General features: G+C 37.4%; 1 pseudogene; it reads left to right on the top strand.

The window, feature by feature from the left end:
• The first annotated feature begins 6,979 nt into the window (after nt 1-6,979).
• LOC143676353 (transcription termination factor 1 pseudogene) lies at nt 6,980-9,279 on the top strand (annotated as a pseudogene).
• The last annotated feature ends 664 nt before the right edge of the window (nt 9,280-9,943 follow it).

Genomic DNA, 9,943 nt, shown 5'->3' with positions numbered 1-9,943 from the left:
TATTATGAAGCCACAGTGGTCAAAACAGCATGGTATTGGCATAAAGATAGATATATCGACCAATGGAATCGAATAGAGTGCTCAGATATAGACCCTCTCATCTATGGACATTTGATCTTTGATAAGGCAGTCAAGCCAACTCACCTGGGACAGAACAGTCTCTTCAATAAATGGTGCCTAGAGAACTGGATATCCATATGCAAAAGAATGAAAGAAGACCCATCTCTCACACCCTATACAAAAGTTAACTCAAAATGGATCAAAGATCTAAACATTAGGTCTAAGACCATAAAACAGTTAGAGGAAAATGTTGGGAGATATCTTATGGATCTTACAACTGGAGGTGGTTTTATGGACCTTAAACCTAAAGCAAGAACACTGAAGAAGGAAATAAATAAATGGGAGCTCCATTAAACACTTTTGTGCATCAGAGAACTTCATCAAGAAAGTAGAAAGACAGCCTACACAATGGGAGACAATATTTGGAAATGACATATCAGATAAAGGTCTAGTATCCAGAATTTATAAAGAGATTATTCAACTCAACAACAAAAAGACAGCCAACCCAATTACAAAATGGGAAAAAGACTTAAACAGACACCTACCAGAAGAAGAAATACAGACGGCCAAGAGGCACATGAAGAGATGCTCAATGTCCCTGGCCATTAGAGAAATGCAAATCGAAACCACAATGAGATATCATCTCACAGCCACCAGAATGGCCATTATCAACAAAACAGAAAATGACAAGTGCTGGAGAGGATGCGGAGAAAGAGGCACACTTATCCACTGTTGGTGGGAATGTCAAAGGGTGCAACCACTGTGGAAGGCAGTTTGGCGGTTCCTCAAAAAGCTGAATATAGAATTGCCATACGACCCAGCAATACCATTGCTAGGTATCTACTCAAAGGACTTAAGGGCAAAGACACAAACGGACATTTGCACACCAATGTTTATAGCAGCGTTATTTACAATTGCAAAGAGATGGAAACAGCCAAAATCTCCATCAACAGAAGAGTGGCTAAACAAACTGTGGTATATACATACGATGGAATATTATGCAGCTTTAAGACAAGATAAACTTATGAACCATGTAATAACATGGATGGACCTAGAGAATATTATGCTGAGTGAATCCAGCCAAAAACTAAAGGACAAATACTGTATGGTCCTACTGATGTGAACGGACATTCGAGAATAAACTTGAAATATGTCATTGGTAACAGAGTTCAGCAGGAGTTAGAAACAGGGTAAGACAATGGGTAATTGAAGCTGAAGGGATACAGACTGTGCAACAGGACTAGATACAAAAACTCAAAAATGGACAGCACAATAATACCTAATTGTAAAGTAATCATGTTAAAATACTGAATGAAGCTGCATCTGAGCTATAGGGTTTTTTTGTTTTTGTTTGCTTATTGGTTTGTTTGTTGTTGTTGTTTCTTACTATTACTACTACTTTTATTTCTTTTCTTTATATTAACATTTTATATCTTTTTCTGTTGTGTTGCTAGTTCCTCTAAACCGATGCAAATGTACTAAGAAACAATGATCATGCATCTATGTGATGATGTTAAGAATTACTGAGTGCATATGTAGAATGGTATGATTTCTAAATGTTGTGTTAATTTCTTTTTTTTTTCTTTCCGTTGATAAAAAAAAAAGTCTATATACAAAAGTAAATATATATTAAATGGTTTGTTAAAGAAAAAAAAATACAGTAGAGGCCATTTCACTGTACCTAAGAATTAAGAAAAAAAAAAAAAAAGAATAACAAGGGCAGGCCATGGTGGTTCAGCAGGCAGAGTTCTTGTCTGCCACACCAGAGATGTGGGTTTGATTCCTGGTGCCTGCCCATGTAAAAAAAAATAAATAAATAAGAAGAAGAACAGACACATTTGGAAGAAATCCTTTAATAAAGCCATTTTCTAAAAAAAAAAAAGAAAGAAAGAAAAATATTAGCAAACCAAAACTAGCAACATATAAAAAACTAATATACACCATGACCAAGTATGATTTATCCCAGGAATTCAAGGCTGGCTTAATGTCCAAAAACTGATTCACATAAAATAAAAGACCACATTAATAGAATAAAAGACCAAAATGCCCATTACATGATCAACTCAAAATATGTTTTTCAAAAAAGGAAACAACAAAACCCAACAAACATTCATGACAAAAACTCTCAACAAACTAGGAATAGTGGAAAATTCTTCAAGCTTATAAATGGCACATACAAAAACCTACAGCTAACATCATATTTAATGATTTTAAAAAATGTTTTCCCCCTAAGATCAGAACAAGACAAAAATGTCCACTCTCACTTCTTCTATTCAATGTTGTGCTGGAGTTTCTGGCCATAGCAATTGGGCAATAAAAAGAAATAAAAGGCACCCAGATTGGAAAGAAACAAGCAAAGCTTCACCGACAACATGATTTCATAAACTACTAAAAAAAATAGACAAATTCATTAAGGTTGCAGGATACAAGATCAATTTACAAAAATCAATCACACTTCTATAAACTTCTAAGGTACAATGTGAAAATGAAATTAAGAAAATGATTCCAAGCACAATAGCACCAAAAATAATTTCCAAATTTAGGAATAAATTAAATAAGAAAAGTGGAAGACCTTTACACTGATAACTACAAAACATCACTGAAATAAATTAAAGAAATTCTAACTAAATGGAGAGACATCCTATGTTTGTAGATAATTGTTATAATGGCAATATTTCCCAAATTGATCTAAGGACTTAAGGCAATTCCTATCAAACTCCCAGGTGCTCTTTTTGCATAAATTGAAAGGTAATCCTAAAATTCATACGGAAATGCAAAGGACACAGAATAACCAAAACTGTCAAAAGAGAACAAGGTTGGGTGTGCCGGTTTGGAACTATCTTATACTCCAGAAAAGCTATGCTCTTTAATCTTCATTCAGTATTGCCGGGTGGAATCTTTTTTATTGTTTCCATGGACATGTGATCCACTCACTTATGGGTGGTAACCTTTGATTATATGGTTCCCATGGAAATGTGTCTCCACCCATTCAAAAGGGGGTTGTTTACTGGGGCTCTTTAAGAGAGTGCCAATTTGAAAAAAGCTCAGTGCTGACAGAGCCACACACCAGAGACATTTGGAGATGAAAGAAAATGTCCTTGGGGAAGCCACTGAAGAACACCAGAGAGAAAGCTAGCAGACATCATTACTGTCTGCCTTCCCAGCTGAAAGAGGTGTCCAGAAGCCAAAGACTCCAGAAGAGCCAGCCACTTGCCTTCCCAGCTGACAGAAGTGTTTCAGCATCAGTCTTTATTGAGTGAAGGTAACCTCTATTTTGATGCCTGAGTTTGGACATATTCATGGTCCAAATTCTTCCTGGAAGTACTTCCAGGAAGATGGCCTGCATTCTGTCAGCTTTAACAAACTAAAATATTGGGGAACTTATACTTCCTGATTTACAAACCTACTATATAGCTACAGTAATCAAGACAGTGTGGTACCGCATAATGGTAAACATGTATCAATGGAAATAGAGTCAAAACTCCATAAATAACCCCTTAGCTTTATGGTCAATAGACTTTTTACAATGGTAACAAGACAGTTCATTTTTGGAAAGTAAAGACTTTTCAACAAATGGTTCTGAGACAATTAGACATCCACCTGCAAGAGGATTAATTTGGATTCTTATATCATGTACAAAAATTAATTCAAAATACAGCACAATAATAGGTGATGGTAGCATAATACTGTAAGTTCAATTAACAAAGCAGAATGTGAGAATGAAAAAGGAGGGCTAGAGTTGTCACAAGAAGGAAAGCTAGGGGAAAAAAACTTGGACGTATAACTTAGCAAAACCTAGAGCAGACAATGATTGTGATTAATTATACAAATATAAGAAAGTTTTCACATGAATGAGGACAAATGTATGTCACTATAGCAAGATGTTAAAAATGGGGTGGTATATGGGAAAACTACAATTGATGTTAATTAAGGTCTATAGTTAACAGTAGCATTGTAATATTCTTTCAATAATTGTGACAAAGGCAATATACCAAAGCAAATGTCAAAAAGAAGGAGATATATGGGAGGGGTATGGGATTTTTTTTCTTCTTTCTTCTCAGAAGAAGTGGGAATGTTATCATATACAATGTTAGTGGTGAATGCATAACTAGGTGATTATACCAGGAGCCATTGATTGTACACCTAGGACGGATTGTATGGTGTGTGAACAAAACAGTTTTTTTAAAAATTAACTCAAAATAGATGATAGACCTAAGCATAAGAACTGAAACTACAAAACTTTCAAAAGAACACATAGAAGTAAACTTTCATGACCTTGGGTTAGGCAATGACTTTCAAAAGAACACATAGGAGTAAATTTTCATAACCCACATATTGGGTTAGGCAATGACTTCTGAGATATGATACTAAAAGAACAAGCAATAAACAAAAAAGCTGATAAATTTAAGGCATCTGTGTTTCAGAAGACACAATCAAAAAGTAAAAAGAAAGTACTTCCAGGAAGATGGCAGAATAGGATAGGACAAGTTCAGCCCTGCTCCAAGGAACAACTAGAGGAATCATAGAAAAATGACTGGGACAACAATTCCAGGGTACAAGTGACCTGAGAAGGGCTTCTACACTGCATAGGGAGGTTCTGGATGAGAAAGCTGAGGAACTGAGGTGCAAAGAACCAGAGACCATCCAGCTGGTACAAAGAGCCTAACGTACTCCTTTCCAAACAGAGGTCCAGAGCCCTCAGGAGTGCATAGTCAGGGAAGTGGGGACAAGGAAGTAAGCCAAGCCACACTACTTAAATGCACCATACCCAGGCACCCATGCACACCACACCCGGAGACCTGCACCGTACGCAGTCGATCCCGCCCCCCCCACACACACACCCAAAGCACACGTGCCCTGCCCCATCATGCCTGGCGACCCACAACCCCATGCCTCACACACCTGAGCCCCATCCCCAGCACCGCAAGCATCCCTGGGCTGACCCCCATGCCCCACCACCCCCACACTCTGCATCCATATAACCATGCCCTGGTCCCATACCCTCTGCATCCCACCCACCCCACCACGCCCCACACATGCATATACCAGACACTGCTTCCCAAGCTCTGCACTGGAGTGTAGCCATGCCCCAAGCCACCCACCATGCCCTGTGCAAGTGTGCACCCATGTCCCACACTCGTACAAATGCTCACATGAATGTCTGCAATCGGCTCCCCCAGTGCTCGCATCCCTGAGCCCTGAACCCCATGCACACATGCGCCAACATCCTGCCCTCTCATTCCCTATGCCCTGCCCTCCATGCCCCTACACAGATCCCATGATTTGCTTCCCACCAAGCCCTGCCTCCTTGTCCCCATGCCATGCCCTGCCTCCTTGTCCACATGCCACACCCTGCCCCTGTGCTTCAAGGCCTGGCTGAAATGCAACACACCCCCATGGCCCCCATGTCAACCCTCCACAAACTCCTGCCCTGAAACCCCACACTCCTGGGCACCAGCATGGCGCCTCCAACCTGCGCCTTACCCTTTACTGCACTCTGCTTCTAAGTCACTGCACCCCACCCCATGCACCATGCCTGTCCCGCAAATACAAAACCTTAGATGACTGAGGCAAATCAACTTCCAAATTAACCCTATCAAGATAAATAAATGCCTCAAAGTTAACAGAAAATCATAAACCATATGAAGATGCAGACAGACAACCCTGACTAATGAACACATTAAAACACCAGAGGAGATACAGACTTTAGAACAACGAATCAAAGATATTCATACAACTCTACTAAATAAATTCAGTGGGTTGACTAATGACTTAAAAGACATCAAGAATATACTTGAAAAGCATAAAGAAGAATTAGAAAGAAAAATATATATCACAGAGATGAAAGATACTATAGACCAAATCAAAAATATACTAGAGATGCACAAAAGCAGATTTGAAGAGGCAAAAAAAAAAAGAACAAGGGAGATAGAAGACAGGACAATTGATTTTGAATGCACAAAAGAACAAATGGTGAAAAAGTGGAAAAATGTGAATTGGATCCAGGGAGATGATTTTCTACACAAAGCATGCAAATTTAAGAACCAACAGTGACCTCAAAAGAGAAAAGAAGAATAAAGGGCTATGAAGATTAGTTGAGGAGAAACTAATGGGGGAAAACATCCCAACCTTTATAAAAAACATAAATATGTAAATCAAAGAATCCTAATGAACCCCAAATAGAATAAATCCAAATAGGCCTAATCCAAGACACATACTAGTCACTCAGTCAAATGTTGAAGAGAGGCAGAAAACCTTGAAAGCAGCAAGAAAAAAGCACTCTACTACATGTAAGGGAAACCAAACAAGACTGACTACTCAACTGGCACCATAGAGGTGAGAATGCAGTAGTATGATATACTTAAGCTCATGAAAGAGAAAGACTTCCAGCCAAGAGTTCTGCACCTAGCCAAACTGTTCTTCAAAAGCAAGGGCGAGATTAAAATTTTCACAGACAGACAAAGGCTGAGAGAATATGTCAACAAGAGACTGGCCCTACAAGAAATACTAAAGGGAGCTCTGTCAGCTGAAAAAACAAGACAGAAGAGGAAGGTCCGGAGGAGGGTACAGAATTGAAGGGTACCAGTAAGCAACTTAAAGAATAAAAAGAGAAAGAGGGAAAAGAATATGTAGATCTGACAAATAAAATCCAAAGGAAAACATGGTAGATTCAAGAAATGACTTTACAGTAATAACTATGAATGTTAACAGACTAAACTCCCCAATTAAGATACAGATTGGAAGAATGGATTAAGAAATATGATCCGAAGAAAGATGGCAGCGACTTTGGACGTTTGCAGGAGAAGCATTTGAACCTCACACAGATTGAATTACTCCCAACCAGCAAATGTAGAAGTTACATCCAGGCAAAAAGAACTAAAAGTTTCTCTATAGGAATAAAACGGGAGGTTAATCTAACAGATTTGAAATCCACACCCCAGTTTTTGACAAGAAAAAGAAAAAGTATTCTGTAAACAAGGAAAGATGTCAGAAGTGTTGCAGTGAAAGCTTCAGAGACTCCTCCCTGGCAAATGAACAATCTCAAATAAGTAAGAATGAAAAAAAGAAAAAGAAAAATTTCCAGGAACTCATTTTCTTCTCCTTTGAAAAACTCAGAAATCTGTGATGAGATTTAAAAGGCCACGTTCACATCCAAAAGGAATAAAAAGAAAAGAAATAGCGCTTTGGGAGTAGGTGAGGAAACTGGTGTCATGTATGTTCCTGTGGATAAAGAAAATATTAACATGCCACAGAAGAATTTTTAAAAGAATGTCAATGTAGTTCATGTTTATATGAGCAAGGAACAAAAGTCAGCAAAAACACCTGAAGCCTACGAATTGCATTCAGTTATTATGTCATGTAAAATTGAGTCGGAAGAACCACATACTAAAGTTAGGGGAAAAAAAGAAAAAAAAAGAGGGAAGAAACATTCTATAATGCACAGGAAAATTCATATGAAAGCATTGTCTTGCACCAGCTGGAATTACATGGGCAGGAATCCCTGCTCTCTGTGGGTCTAGAAGATGAAATTACAGACCTATCAGTATCTACTGATAAAAACAAGTCAGAGCAAAGAAGTTCAAATAACCGGGAATATGAGGCATTCACCATGCCTGAGAGTCTTGAAAATGTGTGCTCTGAAAGAACCCAAGTTGTAGAAGACAGAGGTGCACTTAACAAGATCAAAGAATCTGACCTTACAAAGAAAAAGTCTAAAAAAATAATGAAGCAAATGACTTCTTTCGAAAGTGCTATAGCCTCTGTTGATGATTTTTTAATGCTCGATAAGAATTCTCAGAATACACTTTTTGATTCACTGAAAGGAGATGGTACCTTGATTAAAGAAGGTGTGAAACCCAGGCCAAAAAAGAAGAAACCACAGTCCTGTCCAGAAGAGACATATGAGGAAGAGACACAGAGTTTAGAATCTACAAGTGAAGAAGAAAGCAATTTGGAATTGGCTAAAGATTCTGAAACAAATATTTATCTGAAGATTCAAGAGATTCATATGATTCTGATGTGAATTTGGATTCTGCTGTAAAGTAGCTTCAAGAATTTATTCCTGACATAAAGGAAAGAATTGCCACTACAATTAAGCAAATGTATCGGGATGACTTAGGACAGTTTAAAGAATTTAAAGCACAAAGTGTCACTATTAAGTTTGGCAAATTGTTGGCAAAAGAAAATAAACAGTTGGGGAAAAATGTGGAAGAATTTCTATCCCTGACAGGAATTGAGAATGCAGATAAGCTGCTGTACACTGACAGATATCCAGAGGAGAAATTGATAATCACCGATTTAAAAAGAAAATACTAATTTAGATTGCACATTGGTAAGCGCATTGCCCGACCCTGGAAATTAGTATACTATAAAGCAAAGAAGATGTTTGATATTAATATTTACAAAGGCAGGTATAATAAAAGAGATATGGAGAAGTTAAAGATAAACCATTCCCTCCATGGAAATGATTGGAAAAAAAATTGGTGAAATGGTGGGTAGCCCAAAGTACCCACCCAAAGTACTTGCTCTGTTGCCTTGAAATTCTCCCAGATCAGCAGTCAACAAAATCAATGTCCTTGGAGTAAAATGGAGACTCAGAAATTAATCAAGACTGTTAAAGAAGTGATTCTAAAGAAAATGTCTCCCCAGGAGTTAAAGGACATAGATTCTAAGCACCAAGAAAATCCTGAAAGCCACTTCTCAGTTGTTCAGGAAAAACTCTACATGGGCCTATCTTGGGTAGAAGTAGAAGCTAAAATGGAAACAAGAAATTGGATGCAGTGTAAAAGTAAGTGCACTGAAAATCTAACCAAGAGAATGACGAATGATCAAGACACATACAGTTGCGTCAATGCCCTATAGGCCAAAATCAACCTTATTGAGAGGTTGTATGAAATAAATGTGGAAGATGCTAATGAAATAGATTGGGAAAATCTTGCTAGTGCCATAGGTGATGTTCCTCCATCTTATGTTCAAAATAAATTTTATAAACTGAAAGCTACCTGTGTTCCCTTTTGGCAGAAAAAGACTTTTCCAAAGATTATTGATTACCTTTATAACACCAGTCTACCTTTACGTAAAGAAAAGTTAGAAAAGAAGATGGAGAAAAAAGGTAATGAATTCTAGACTCCTGCCACACCAAAGCAAGTTTTCTTGTTTAGTGACATCTTTTGTTGTGAAGGCAACAGTGAGGAAGAAGACATAAATGAAAAAAGTTAAGCAGAGGTTACCATTTTCTTGTTTTTCTTAGCTTGGTTGCATCTGTACACATATACATGTGTCAGCAAAGCTAGTTTCAGTATTAGTGTTTATTAAATAATGTGCAATGGCCAGAGGAGATGTTTGAAAATGATCATTTGTATTGTGCAGCATTAAAACTTCATTAATGCATTCATATTAAAATTTGTTTAAATGTGAAAAGAAAGAGGATCTTATGAGATGATTTAATATTTCTGACCATTATATTATATTCAAAATAATTATAACAGTTTCATAAAACAAAAATATCCCTAGTGCCTCTAATCGTATCAGAAGATAGAGTCATATCATATGAACATTTCATTATATGGATCCAATTATGATCACACAATAAAAATAAGAAAGTTAACACTTTGCTTTTTGTTTTTCAAATTATTTATATTGTGTTCTCAATGTTTATAAGCATTAGATGGAAGGTGTAGATCTCCTGTTCCCTCAAACTGGTCATGGTTTCTATGTACCTAGCATAGCATATGTATCATATCTTCCTGAGTGTGGTTTTTGTGTTTAAAGGTACACATTTTTCTTGTAAGATGTCCTATCAAAGCAAGTCACTGAATTCATCTGGTGTTTGACTAAAGAAAAAGCAGCAGCCCATTTCATTGTCATGAAAAACTGGCTCTGT

The sequence above is a fragment of the Tamandua tetradactyla genome, chromosome 3 (genome assembly GCF_023851605.1).
Source record: "Tamandua tetradactyla isolate mTamTet1 chromosome 3, mTamTet1.pri, whole genome shotgun sequence".
Taxonomy (NCBI): Eukaryota; Metazoa; Chordata; class Mammalia; order Pilosa; family Myrmecophagidae; genus Tamandua; species Tamandua tetradactyla.
This window is presented reverse-complemented; position numbering and strand designations above follow the sequence as displayed.